The 14,973-nt window shown below is 46.1% G+C and overlaps 1 protein-coding gene across 3 annotated transcripts in view; it reads right to left on the minus strand.

Moving 5' to 3' along the window:
* DAAM2 (dishevelled associated activator of morphogenesis 2) overlaps positions 1-14,973 on the minus strand; it is a 208,313-nt gene that overhangs the window by 172,743 nt on the left and 20,597 nt on the right. The window contains exon 1 of one of the 3 annotated variants that reach the window (XM_014877259.2): positions 8,107-8,343. The exons of the other annotated variants lie outside the window; for them this stretch is intronic. The gene's annotated coding sequence lies outside the window, so the exon portion shown is untranslated. Of the gene's footprint in view, positions 1-8,106; positions 8,344-14,973 lie in introns of those variants that run through there. 3 annotated transcript variants of the gene reach the window in all.

A 14,973-nucleotide genomic window follows, 5' to 3' on the forward strand; every position in this document is an offset into this window, starting at 1 on the left:
TATTATCCAGTTTATTATGTGGGTTGATCAGTTGAGGAATTCATGGATTTTTAATTTTCTCTGGAAGATGGCCACATGGATTCAGAGCTATCACACTCTAAGTGTGTGTTTCTGGGGCTACTTCAATAATGGTACTTACTGTGAGGAAGTGGCAGCAGGTGAAATTTTTTCTCAACCCATCACAGGGTTTTTGAAGTTCACCCCACCAGTCTTCAAGGGGTTCCAATCCACTTTAAATGCTAATGACATTATATTGTGGCTAGTGTTGCTTATATCCCTGTTAAACCTGTTCTATCTAACATTCAGAGATAAGGGGAGATTGACTTGGATAACAACCCTGATACCTACCCGAGGAAATAGTGATGTTACCCCAGAGCCTGATCCTGTCCCAGAGACTAGGGAGGTTACCCCAGAGCCTGATCTTGTCCCAGAGACTAGGGAGGTTACCCCAGAGCCTGATCCTATCCCAGAGACTAGGGATATTACCCCAGAGTTTGACCCTGCTCCACAGCCCACCTCGGAAAGGAACCACCCAGAATGGGTGGGGGTGCTAGCAAAGGAGATACGTGAGATGGGCCAGATGCTGAAGGAGTACCTCTCCCCAGCTGGTGAGAAACCCTCCCCCTGCCTTAAAGAGGGAGACTCTGGTGGTGCAGCAGTGGGACCCACAGATGTTACATCTGTCCAGGTTCCAGCTGAACTGCAAGGGCACTCACAGCCAGCAGCAGTTGCCCCTGTGGAAACTAGGAAGTCTAAGATGAAGACAAGGCACCTAGATAATAAGGGTCAGGAAGGGGGCCCCTCACAACCAGCAGGGGAGCCAGAAGTTGAGATCATCACCGAGTCCCTGTCATACGAGAGTCTCCGTAACCTGCGAAAAGACATTGTACGGCGGGGCCGTGAGGCTTTTACAACCTGGTTACTGCGGGTCTGGGACCTTATGGGTACAGGTGTGCAACTGGATGGTACTGAGGCAAGGAATTTGGGAGCCTTGACCCAGGACTCAGGTGTGGACCAGGTATTTGTAAGGGAGACAGGTCTCCTTTCCCTCTGGGAGCGACTTTTAATGAGTGTGAGAGAGAGATTTGTCCACAGGGAAAGAATGCAGGAGTACCACCAGAGAACACGTTGGAATACCCTTGAGGAAGGGATCCAAAAGCTGAGAGAAGTGGCAGTACTGGAGGTGCTCTTTGGGAGGGATGGACAGCATGACAATGACCCTGACAAGGTCAGGTGCACAGGGCAGATGTTGTGGAATCTGGCAAACCTGGGCCCATCTCAATATACCCCCTTTATTGCAATGATTGATGCTGATACCAACCAAGTGACAGTGGGTTCTGTTGCCAACAGGCTCAGGAATTATCAGAGTATGATGGCTGGCCCAGTGCAGGCTCATGTCTCTGCTGTGGCTAAGGACCTCAGAGAGGAGTTTAAGGAGGAGATGAAGGAGATAAGGGAAGAGGTGAGGAAGATCAGTGCAGCACCAGTGAGAGTCATGGACCCCAAAAGTAGAGCCCAACGCCCCCCAGCTAGGGAGAGAGGGTACACCCCACGTGCTGACCTGTGGTTTTTTCTACGTGACCACGGGGAAGACATGAGAAGGTGGGATGGGAAACCCACTTCCGTCCTGGCAGCACGGGTGCGCCAAATCAGGGAGGGGAACACCAACAGAGGGAACTCCACTAAAGTGAGGGTAGCCTCAGCCTCCCATGGAGGTGCAGGGTATTACAGAAGGGAGGATGATCTGTCAGATCCCCTTGAAGGAACCTCCAGTATGTATGCCCAGGAGAGAAATAATAACCAGGGCTAGAGGGGCCCTGCCTCTAGCCAGGGAGAGGCACGGGAAAACCGGATCTTTTGGACGGTGTGGATCCGATGGCCTGGCACATCAGAGCCACAGGAACACAGAGCATTGGTTGACACTGGTTCACAATGTACATTAATACCATCAGGACATGTCGGAAAGGAACCTGTTTCAATTGCTGGGGTTACAGGGGGATCTCAGGAATTGACTCTGCTGGAGGCTGAGGTGAGCCTGACTGGGAAAGAGTGGCAGAAACATCCAATTGTGACTGGCCCAGAGGCACCATGTATCCTAGGCATAGACTTCCTCAGGAATGGCTATTACAAAGACCCAAAGGGACTCAGGTGGGCTTTTGGAATAGCTGCTGTGGCAGCAGAGGGCATTAAGCAGTTGAACACCCTGCCTGGGCTATCAGAAAACCCATCTGCAGTGGGACTCCTCAGGGTGAAAGAGCAACAGGTGCCAATTGCTACCTCAACAGTGCACCGCCGGCAGTACCGGACGAATCGAGATGCCGTGATCCCCATCCACAAGATGATCCGTGAGCTGGAGAGCCAAGGGGTGGTCAGCAAAACCCACTCACCCTTCAACAGCCCCATCTGGCCTGTGCGTAAATCGGAAGGAGAATGGAGATTGACAGTGGACTATCGTGCACTGAATGAGGTGACTCCACCGCTGAGCGCTGCCGTGCCGGACATGCTGGAACTGCAGTACGAGCTGGAGTCCAAGGCAGCAAAGTGGTACACCACCATTGACATCGCCAATGCATTTTTCTCCATTCCTCTGGCAGCAGAGTGCAGGCCTCAGTTCGCTTTCACCTGGAGGGGTGTGCAATACACGTGGAACCGACTGCCCCAGGGGTGGAAACACAGCCCCACCATCTGTCATGGGCTGATCCAGGCTACACTGGAGAAGGGTGGAGCTCCAGAACATCTGCAGTACATTGATGACATCATTGTGTGGGGGGATACGGCAATGGAAGTATTTCAGAAAGGAGAAAAGATCATTGAGATTCTGCTGGGAGCCGGCTTCGCCATTAAAAAGAGCAAAGTCAAAGGGCCTGCCCAAGAGATCCAGTTCCTGGGAGTAAAGTGGCAAGATGGACGGCGCCAGATCCCCAGTGAGGTCATCAATAAGATCACTGCAATGTCTCCACCAACCAGCAAGAAGGAAACACAAGCCTTCCTAGGTGCCATAGGCTTTTGGAGAATGCACATTCCTGAGTACAGCCAGATTGTGAGCCCTCTTTACCTGGTCACCCGCAAGAAGAACGATTTCCACTGGGGCCCTGAGCAGCAGCAAGCCTTTGCCCAGATCAAGCAGGAGATTGCTCATGCTGTAGCCCTTGGCCCAGTCAGGACGGGACCAGATGTGAAGAACGTGCTCTACTCTGCAGCCGGGAACCATGGTCTGTCCTGGAGCCTTTGGCAGAAGGTGCCTGGTGAGACGCGAGGCCGACCACTGGGGTTCTGGAGCCGAAGCTACAGAGGGTCCGAGGCCAACTACACTCCAACGGAGAGGGAGATCTTGGCCGCCTATGAAGGGGTCCAAGCAGCCTCAGAGGTGGTTGGCACAGAAACACAACTCCTCCTGGCACCCCGACTGCCAGTGCTGAGCTGGATGTTTAAAGGAAAGGTTCCCTCAACCCACCATGCCACTGACGCCACATGGAGTAAATGGATTGCCCTCATCACACAACGTGCCCGTATTGGAAACCCGAATCGCCCTGGGATTTTGGAGATTATTACCAACTGGCCGGAAGGGGAAGACTTTGGCCTTGCCGACGAAGAGGAACAGGAACAGGTGACCCGGGCCGAAGAAGCCCCACCGTATAACCAACTGCCAGCAGATGAAACATGCTATGCTCTTTTCACTGATGGTTCCTGCCGCATCGTGGGGATGAACCGGAAGTGGAAAGCAGCCGTATGGAGCCCCACACGACAGGTTGCACAAGCTACCGAAGGAGAAGGTGGATCGAGTCAACTTGCTGAACTCAAAGCTGTTCAGCTGGCCCTGGACATTGCTGAAAGAGAGAAGTGGCCAAAACTCTACCTTTACACTGATTCATGGATGGTAGCCAATGCTCTGTGGGGATGGCTGGAAAGGTGGAAAAAGGCTAACTGGCAACGTAGGGGAAAACCAATCTGGGCTGCCAATGAATGGAAAGACATTGCCACCCGGGTAGAGAAGTTGCCTGTGAAAGTCCGTCACGTAGATGCCCATGTCCCCAAGAGTCGGGCTAATGAGGAACACCGACACAATGAGCAGGTAGATCAGGCTGCACAGATAGAGGTGTCGCAGATAGATTTAGACTGGCAGCACAAGGGAGAGTTGTTCCTGGCTCGATGGGCCCATGATGCCTCAGGTCATCAGGGCAGAGATGCCACATATAAGTGGGCACGAGACCGAGGGGTGGATCTAACCATGGACAGTATTTCCCAAGTTATCCATGACTGTGAGACGTGCGCTGCCATCAAGCAAGCCAAGCGGGTGAAGCCCCTCTGGTATGGGGGGCGATGGTCCAAATATAAGTATGGAGAGGCCTGGCAGATTGACTACATCACACTGCCTCAAACCCGCCAGGGCAAGCGCTATGTACTGACCATGGTGGAAGCCACCACTGGATGGTTGGAGACCTACCCTGTGCCTCATGCCACTGCTCGGAACACCATCCTGGGCCTGGAAAAACAAGTTCTTTGGAGGCATGGTACCCCTGAGAGAATTGAGTCAGACAATGGGACTCATTTCAAGAACAGCCTTATAAACACCTGGGCTAGAGAACACGGCATTGAGTGGGTGTACCATATCCCCTACCATGCACCAGCTGCAGGGAAAGTTGAACGGTGCAATGGCCTGCTTAAAACCACCTTGAAGGCACTGGGTGGGGGAACTTTCAAGAACTGGGAGATTAATCTACCAAAGGCCACCTGGTTAGTGAACACCCGAGGTTCCACTAACCGAGCAGGCCCTGCCCAATCTGAGCCCTTGGGAATATCGAATGGAGATAAGGTTCCAGTGGTACACATGAGAGGTATGCTAGGAAAAACTGTTTGGGTGAATCCTGCCTCCAGCAAAGACAATCCCATCCATGGAGTTGTATTCGCACAAGGACCAGGTTGCACCTGGTGGGTGATGCAAAAGAATGGAGAGACCAGATGCATACCCCAAGGAGACCTTGTTTTAGGGTGAAATACCTATAGTACTGTGCCTATGTCTCTAACTGCATGTATGTATATATAATGTAACAGTTTAATTTGATATAGCATATTAGTATGGGAGAAATTCAGGGGTGGATAATGTTGGGGGTTGAATGCTTCGCTTTTCTTTCTGTGGAATTTCTCCCATTGTTATGCTAAGTAATTGTGGCTACACCTTAAAACGACAGATAATGTTCTCTCGTAGGGGGGTGGCTGGAGGGGGAGGGGGGGGGGAACCGGAAAAGGAAAGGTGGGATAGGGGGGTCTGGAGCGGGGGGACTGGCTCTCGCTTGGCTCGTGGAGTGGGAAGACAACCTGGGCTCTGCTCTGGCATCTTCCCCTGTCATCCCAGCGCTGAGATCCACGCTCCCTGCCTTTGGACATCGCTCCGCGGCTCTCCCAGCTCACCCTACTACCTCCGGACACTCTGCTGAGCACCACGACCGACACCGTGAGGGGGGAGTAACTTTCCCCATCCTCTCTCTCCCCTGGGCCGCGGCCGCCATCACCCAGCCCTCTTCAACTGCGCGGGACCTGCCCTGCCCCCACAGCACCGGTAACAGCACAGGGAGACGGCCTGCGGCCAGAAGGGACTGGAGCGGAGCTAGACTGTTTCTGTTGCCAATTTTTATAGCTGTTGTTGTTTTTTTCTGCTTTTGTTAAATACCAGTAAAGAACTGTTATTCTCATCCCCATATCTCCTGCCTGAAGGTGTCTGAATTGGACCTAAAATAATTAAAAGGGAGGGGGATTGCACTCTGCATCGCAGAAAAGGGGCTCCTGCCTTTCCTTAGACCATACCTGTCTTTCAAACCGAGACAATAGGGAAGTAGGAGAATTAAACTGAAACAACTACAGATACCATATTAAACATGTAATGCACACAAATAGTGGGGAGATGCAACTATGAAGAGCTTAGCTTGGACATCAGTGATGGTGGGTGGAGGAGACACTTTGAATGCATAAATTAGCCTCCTACCAAGGCAAGCATCTGCTAGGTTTAAGTGTTCTCAGAGTGTCTGATAGCTCTATCATTCTCAATGAATTTGCAATCTACTTGAAGGGAAGTGAAAGATTCCTCAATAAGTTACTGAGGCAGTAGTCAGACACCTGAGTAATGCCTGCTAGTTCAGAGGGGAATTGAAGAGGGAAATCCTTCCTCTGATCCAGTAAATCATTTTTACAGGGTATTCCTACCTGGATGAAGCATAAGGAGTACAAAGAAATGGCTGCTTTTTTCTTGAAAAACTACTAACATCACAAGGATGCACTGCTGCACAATAAGTGTTTTACTGTCTCTTGCAGGTAAGAAAATTGTCTTCTCTTCACATACTCCACTGATCCAACAGAGGTAGTAGAACTCTAAACTTTTCAATGAGGCATAATAATTGGTAGTCAGAATGACTGTGTTCCATATGGTCATTCAGTTCCTTTAATCTGCTTTGCCCAGCATGTCTCACATTAAGGACTCAAAACCTGCAAATCTTTCCACTCCACTGCAAGTGATTTGTAAGTAACGGGAATACAGTCAGACAGAAAAGCCTTGTTTGAGGCACAACCAAAGCCCCAGGTCACAACAGAAACATCAAGTTCTAACAGAGGTTGGATCAGAGGAGAAATTGACAGCTCTGGTCTTTCTCTACTCACAAGAGAGCTGCATTAGTTAAAATAATACCTTCATTCTTTTTAAAGTCTTTGATTTAAGTAAACCCAAACTCCTACTCCACAAAGAAGAATATTTTACACCCCAGGTGATACATAAGCAAGCACACACACACACAAAGGTAAGAACAGATTATTGCTGCATTTTCTAACTCTTTATTTATAGGGGTGAAATATGGCACAATTGTCAGCCTCTTGGGAGAGTACTGGGATTTCTATGAGGAAAGCTGTATACCTGGACATGATCCTTCCCCTTTCCCCAAACTACTTGTCAATATGCCATTCAGTCATTAGGGTTTACTGATCTCAATCACTTGTAGATCTCTAACCTCTGCTGCACATCTCTACTGGATATAAAGGATATGTTCCCATGTCAGATGTCCAATTCCAGCCTGCAACTTGATCAACACTGTGTGACAGCTCTTCCTCATCTTCCACACCACTACTGAAGTAACATTTCTGTCAAGAGATTCCACACTTTCCCTTCCCTTCTTGATCCAGAATGGCTCCAGAACACACTCCAGAAAAGATAACAAGGTCATAACCAGGCTCTAGTATATTTCTCCTTGTAATTCAGATCATCTCGTACAAAACCATCAAACAAAAAAACCGCCCCCAAAACTTAAGGGAATAAAAATTATAAGCATTGGCTGCTCCAACTGGATGCTACCTACTATAGCATGGCGCTCATGCGAACGATTGCTGGTTTAATGGTTTAAAACATCTCGCCTCCCCTGGATTTTCCCCTTGGATTTTTACCAGCTCCCCGTTTCAAGGCGGCCGATGCCGGGTGCAGCAACAGCGCCCTCTGTCCGCTACGGGGGAAATGGCATCGCCTGCCGCTGCCCTCGCAGGGCTGACGATGGATTTACTTCACTTTAAACAAATATATACAACGTTTGCCCGGCAATACTTTGGCACCCGGATTTACACTGACAACACAGTTTTTAAAAGTTCCTTTTCCTCGCTGTACAAATCTCAGTGCGTTTAAGCCTTCAACACGAGACTTGTGTTTACTCTGGAAAAGTAAATGACAAGTCATTTCAAGCTTCTTGAAAGTTAGGATTTGTTTTGTTGGCTTCTTTTTGTTTGTTTGTTTTTTGAAATCTTTAATCATGTCCTACGTAAAAGCCAATTACAACTCTTACTAGCTTTCTGTCCCCTCACATACAAAAGCACTTGCTGGTTTCTCCTTCCTCACTCCTGCAGCAAAGCTTCTATGGGGCAAGAGGATTTCAAAAACAGGAGCACAAACACTGACAAATCGTCAAAGTTCTTTTACACTTTTATTCTGCTTCCATGTTTTCCCAGCTGCTCCGCTTAAAAGTTAAAAAAAAATTATAATAATAAAAAAAAGTTTTAAAACCCTGCAAAGAACAGTACAAATTAAGAGACTGGAAAACTGCAGTCCGAGGAAGAAGATGTGCCTCTAGTACGACTTACCAATTTTATCCAGATGTATATTTCCCTACTTGCTTTTTACAGCGGCTGAGCTCAGTGCTCAGGAACGTCCATCCCGTGTCAGGCAGAGCGCTGATCCCCGCGCTGGATGCTGCCGGGCGAGCGGAGCTGGGATTGCTGGGCTGCCTGCTGCTGGTTCTTCTGCTGCTGCTGCTGCTGCTGCTGCTGCTGGTTCTGCTGCTGCCGCTTGCGCTCCCTCGGACCCAGAGCAGGAACTGCTTCCCATGGCCCGGCGCCGCGGCAGCGCTGCGGGTGCGGGAGGCAGGGCCGGCCCCCGCTACCGTGCTGCGCTCTCTTAAAGGGCCCCGCGCCGCCGGCCGGGCAGCGCTGAGCGCCGGCAGACACCGCCGCTGCTCGGCCCGCAGCCCGGCGGGCTGGCCCTCGGGAGCAGGAACGCCCTTCCACGCAGCTTTCCGAGAGCCTTCTCGGGGTTTGATCTCGGCCGCCGCCGCGGTGCCCCGGGCAGTGGGCGCGGGGGTCGCAGCCCGCGGGCAGCAGCGCGCCCTCGCCCGCCTCCTGCTCCGCCACTGTCCCCAAACCACGGTCTGCAGCCGCACGGGGATGAGGGATTTCCCCTGGTACTCCGCTCAGGCTGACCTTAAGAGATTTTATTCCCTGAAATGGAGAGGATATGATTTAACAGAATAAAAAGCCCTCATCTCCAAGTTTTTCCTCTTCATTCGTTCTTCAGATAGCTTTAATCCCGCATAAACCGCTCTTTCTACCGTTTTTGTTGTTTTCTTACTTCACTTTTAACTGTATCTGATTTGAATAGCTAGATTAACGTGGGGGAGTTGTCTGCTTCGTGTGTGTTGCTGTCTGCATTGAAAGAAACTGCATTCTCTGTTAAATAGAAACATTGAAATTCAGAGATAGTAATACCATCTGCAAAATCCCTCTCTTTTTTAACTCATGGAAATACATGGTTTGATCTTTGTATATGTAAGACATTCGTTTTGGTTGCAATAACTGAACTCTCATGATGACAATTCCAATCAACACATATCACAAGGCAAAGTCATATATATACACACAGAGATATGTGTGTCTTCAAATGACAGATCCAGAGAAAGCAAGTTACAGGGGGAAAATGCTCCCTTCAAACTCGCAGGCCAAACAAAACAAGATGAGGCCAAGTCACCACTGTCCTGTCCTCTCTGCCTTCACTTAAACCAATGCACAATAAAGTACAGAGCAGGTACAAACTGCTTGCAAGCCATGATGTCTTTCTTTCCGTTTCTTTGGTCCTATGGAGAAGAACATGGGTACAAACCAAAAATTGAATGCAGCCCTTGTAAAGATAATGGCCCATCACAAACAGGCTCAGTAGGTACCCGCTAACAACTGGCGTAGTTAACTAATTACATTTGTACCCTGTAAGCAAAGTAGCCATTTGGCCACATGACTAAATTACAATATTCAGCACTATGAGCCTTGTATGAAACCACAGGGACCCATCAGAGTTCCTCTAGTATGAGCTGTACTATGCTCCTGCCTTTCTCAGCATAAAGCCTGGGAAGGTTTTATATTATTTACACATGCAAACTACATGTGATGCATGGTTTAAAATTCCACCAGTCCTCCACTCTGTTCACACATTCCCATTAGTCTGTTAATCCTCACTTCCCACTCATATCTCTAGCTACCACTTTTTTTCATCTCATCCTTTAAGTCATTCCCCATTTACTCCCTCTTTCCCCGTTCTGCATGCCATGTACTTCTGTAGCTGATCTCCACCTTTCGAGCTCCATCTAACTGCCTTGGTCCCCCCTCCTGACCTCTAACTTCTCAGTTTCTCACTGGAAGAGGAAAGAAGGTCTGAAAGGACACTTGGGAATGATTAACTGATTCCTTCTCTTGCATCCCTCTCCTTTCTACAGCAAGGCTTCTGGAGCCATAGACCTTTATCCAGCCCTAGAAACTAACCTGCAGCAGCAGGCCAAGGCACAAGGAGCTAGATGTGCTCACATAACCAAGGCTATCTCCCTGCTCTCAGTTCCACACTGAACCATTTATTTTGATACAATATAACAAAGATAAATGGCCCTGTCCATTACTTAAAAATTAATGAAACGCCATCTTTAAGACAAAGCTGGTGATCCATTTGGTGCTTAGCTAATGTTATTCTGATATGTTCAAAGCAGGCAGAGTCTGTCTACAAGACCATAGGGTAAGGTGCTGCAGTGGATGGGAAATTGCATGGCAAGATAGCAGTGATGGAGAGAAACTGGGGGCTCAGGGGAAGCTAAAGTGATGCTCCACTCCTCCACACACAGAAGACAAGAACGTGCAAAACACCAGGAACTACCAGCAGGAATCAGGCTTGTGCCACTGGAAGAATGATCTAATCACTATAAATGTTAAGATAAAAAAGGAATATCTGCAGTTCCTTACATATGTTGCTCCTTACTCTCCCCATAATCCCATGTGAAAGCTGGCCCCCTCTCACCACAGCATCTGGATGTTCCATTGACAGAGCATTGTCTTATGGCTGCAGCACAACTCCTGTTTTCTATTACTGGCTGTAGGAGAAATGTGTGGTACATTAAACAAGGACATAGAATTTGAATTCTGCTGCATGCTTCAATATTTAGTCACCAGTAAATGAAACTAGATAATAACTGATTCTTTCTGTAACTCTGTTCACTCAATTACAACAAAGTACCTTAAACTTTGGTGTCACATAATTCAATACTGGCGTTAGCAACACCTTGGAATAGAAGCTGATGGAGAAGCCAGTTTTTTATTATGAAATACTGAACTGGAAATACCTCCGAGAAAACTGAAAAGTGCTGCAGTTTGCAGAAGTGTTTGATTCAGTGGAGTATTCCCCTTGCACAAGAAGTCACATTTAGTAGGAGGTATTTTTGTGGATTAGCTTATAGGGGACAGCAAAACATGAAGTCCTGCCAAAGTGCCAAAAAAGAAGAAGGTGTGTTTGTCTCTCTGAACTGTGTATCACATAATGTCTACTTTGCGAGGCAGCACAAGCATACCTACAAAGGCAGCTCCTTCCAAATTTAGGAGTAAAAGTATTAAAGAAAACACCTATTTTAACAAGAATTTTTCGCTTCTGAAGACCAAGGTCAAAACCAAAAAAGCTGCAGTATATAAGGGCCCAGAATAGCAAGGAGTGAAAAGGAGAAAGGGACACACAAAATCAAATAATTTGCTGCTCAAAACCGTATTCCTTTAAGAAGACAGAAGCAAAAACTTCTCTGAGATGTTGCTCCACCTCTGGAGATATGAAGTGTTTGTTAGATCCCTCATCAAAACAAAAGGACACGGGTATATTAATCTGACAACAAAAGTGTGCATTGTGAGAAGGGCCCCAGTGCCAGGCTGCCTGCTCCATCTGGCAGTGAGAGTAAACACCACGGCTCTGTGCCCTTGGCTGCGTGCCTTGCCTGACACCACCACCCCGTGCAGCCACAGGGTCAGCAGCTCAGTCACCACAGGGTACAGGACCAACAGGGCTTTCCTCCCCTGCGTGTGTCCCAGTCTCTGAAATGCCACACAATGCTTTGAGCATCCCTCCAGTCCGAATTAGAGAGCAGTATTACTGCTGTACACTGACGCTGGATGGAATGCAGTGGTGGATCCATCACTATCATCCCTTATCAATGAACCACACAAAATTCTGTCCCCTGTTGCTGAGGGGCTGAAATGAGGCATACATAGTCAGATCTAAAGGCTGGATTCCATTCTCACTGACTACCAGATGAATAAGGATGCTTCAATTCAGAGACATATTTATATATATATGTGTTTTTCATATTAAAATTTTTCAATCCTAACATGGCCAACATCTTTAATGTTGTTGATACATCATTTAGCAAAAATGCCTTGAACTTTTTAAAAGTAAAGGTCTAGACAAAGCTCATCTGAAATAAAATTCGTTAATATTTTAAATTTATAACTGGTAATGCCACAAGATTTTTTTTTCCACTTGATGAACTATAATGCATGTACAGTCTTGTGCATGCATGTATGCATATACACATGAGTATAGTCATGAAGATGTTTGCGTGAAACTGTGGCAAAACTTATTGCTGGTAGGGTTAGCTTGCATCTGATTTTTTGCTGGTGTCATTTCTTTTCCTGCAGCATTCTTGACACTGTGGAAGAATATGGTTTTATAAGATCCCGGCACAAACATTTATTTTTGGTGAGTTTAATTTCTGAATTTTAAAAAAAATGGTTAGGAATAAATAAACAAATACGTTTGTTCCTAGAAATGAAATCTTATCAGATGTGTAAGAGTTGAGTAGTTAGTGAAAGTTATGGTATTCAGTATGAAGATAATTTCTTGACAATGCCTGAAATCAATGTACTAGCTATCAAGCTACCTTTACCAATTGTTCTTAAATTAAAAGATTGGGTTTCCATTTCATAAAATGGCCCACGCCACAAAATTTGGGTCAGCTAAAACTGCATTCAGATCTGTATCCATCATAGTAAGATGTTGGTACAGGCCTTCCTGGAGGCAGCACATTTCAATTTTCACCCTTTTCCCTGTGTTTTTCCTGTATTGTTCACAGCTCCTTGTCTTTCATTGGCTTCTCAAGCCCATTAAATCGTCACCCCTGTATTGGTTAAGATTTCGTGAGTGGTCTGCACAAGCTGTGTGCTGGCAGGGGAACATGCCAGCCAGCAAACAAGCAAGCCTGCAAGAAAGAACATCAGTATTTGCTGCATGTTGGATAACAGCTATGGAAAGAGGAAAGGCATTCACTCTTCAAAAAGAAGAAGCTTAGGAGCTTTTAGAAAGTGAGTCATCTTTACTTCAACTGGAAGTAAAAAGAAAAAAAATGAAACTTCTACAGGAGTTGTTTCTTTTCTCCCTTTAGATTTGCTTGGTATTTCTCAAACATCTTCAAAGTGAACCTTCATTTTCAGATAACAGCCCAACTCAAACTCACATCCCTGAAGGCAAGAGAGACAGAATCAGCCAGAATTAGATTAAATTTCCTGCAACTAAAGCTCTGATCATCTGTAGGCAATTAAAGGTAGTTACCAGCCCCTGACAACTGTAAATATTTGTAGTCAGCAACTTCATCATAGCTTCATTTGCCTCCCTTGAAGAATTTTGTGTTGTGTTCACACATAACACCTTATGCCATTTTGAACTTCTTCATGTTATTTTGCACAGACCAGAGCTGTAGTAAAACGGTTCCATGGAATTTCATTTAGCAAACTAGAGGGCACTGATTTGTAAAATGCAATCTTCCTTTGCCTTCCCCATCATTTTTGAATGCTTCCTTCTATTCTGTATATATTTTCCCATCTTCCAGACAAATACTTTTTCTTTTAAAAATCTGTGTTCTACCAAATTGTCAGCTTACAGACAGATGCAGTATGCAGACAGGTGATATGTATCACAAATATTATTACGCATATGTCGTTGTCTAAATTTACTAAATATGTGAACTAAGGTGACTGGAGTGAGCTTGTCCCTAGGCAGCTGTTCCAATAATGGTCTGCTTAATGACATTTTTCAATATTTTTCATTTGAAGGAATTTTTTTTGCATTTTTGAAAAAGAATCCTAGCTGATTGAGCTGCACTGCAACATACACTTCCATTAATAGTAATTTAAAAATTAGTTTGGGTTCTGAATGATCAGGGGTTGTTTTCCTTTTTATTCCCCTCATATATGCACATGGACTTGTTTAGCTGCATAGAGGGGAGGGGATTAGGGGCCTTTTTAAGTTTTGGAAGTGATTAGAGAATACCTGATGTTGTATTGACCATCATTTCATTACCAATGATCTATATCAACATTGCTTGTTCCAACCAAGAAAAGGAGATTAATACAGTCAGAAGTAAAGTCAGTCTCCAGCTATGAAGACAGAGATCTCAATGACTTCCAGGAAAATCAAAATAGTATCTATCAAAGGAACAGAGAAATGGAAAGGGAAAGGCTATTTCCATTTCTTATTCTGATACAGGATCTAGGCCAGATCCTTTATTCTGATTGACTACTGGTTGACACAAAACCAAACTGAAACAGTAATGTCAGTTTTTAAACTGCCCTTGTAACTCTGTGGTCTATAAGCTGATGGAGGTATGTTAAGACTCTAGAACAGCCTAGGGATTTTTTAAATGGTACTTGGCTACTACTGGATCCTGAAACAGCTGCTCAGCAGGCAGGGAACTCCAGCTAAATATCCTCCTTTTTGCAGAATTGGTGACTGAGCTGTCCCACTGCTCCTATTTCTGCCAAGAAAACTCACTTCATTGGAAAATTATTTCAATATAGTCAGTTCTGCATGCTTTTAAGTGCTTTGTAGCATCTCAGTGGAAAAAAAAGTAGCTGGAACAAAACGTCCTGGCTCTACCAGTGATGCTGTGCAGGGGACAACATTTGTTTACTGTGTATTCTTTGAAGAAGACCTAGAAGAATTAGTTTCAGTTGGTGTGTCTTGCTAAACTCTGATTATTCATATTCTTGGAAGTTTGCATGCAAACTAATCAGCAGCACTGATCCCCTAGTAAGAAGCAGAAATCAATTAGGGAGGCAGTTGACCTTACAGCAATTAATTGCAAATGACATTTAGTTTCAATATTTGATAGCCAAGTTCTTTATTCTAGCTGTGGGGGCTTTGGTGTTTTAGTCTAGTTTGGGTTTGGTTTTTTGTTTGTTTTGCTTTGGGGTTTTTTGCCTTTCCTCTATTACAGCACTCTTAACGTGCCCTGATTTTTCTTAGACATAATTTTCATCACATGAAATCTGTCCTATTTTGTGACACATACTTTCCCGAAGGATACTTGACCTTCTTTACAGGAATTCCTGTATGCTTAGGCGTTCTGGAAATGGGACAATGTTCCTACGGAAAGGTGGCTCCTT

Source organism: Sturnus vulgaris, chromosome 3 (genome assembly GCF_052056855.1).
Source record: "Sturnus vulgaris isolate bStuVul1 chromosome 3, bStuVul1.hap1, whole genome shotgun sequence".
Taxonomy (NCBI): Eukaryota; Metazoa; Chordata; class Aves; order Passeriformes; family Sturnidae; genus Sturnus; species Sturnus vulgaris.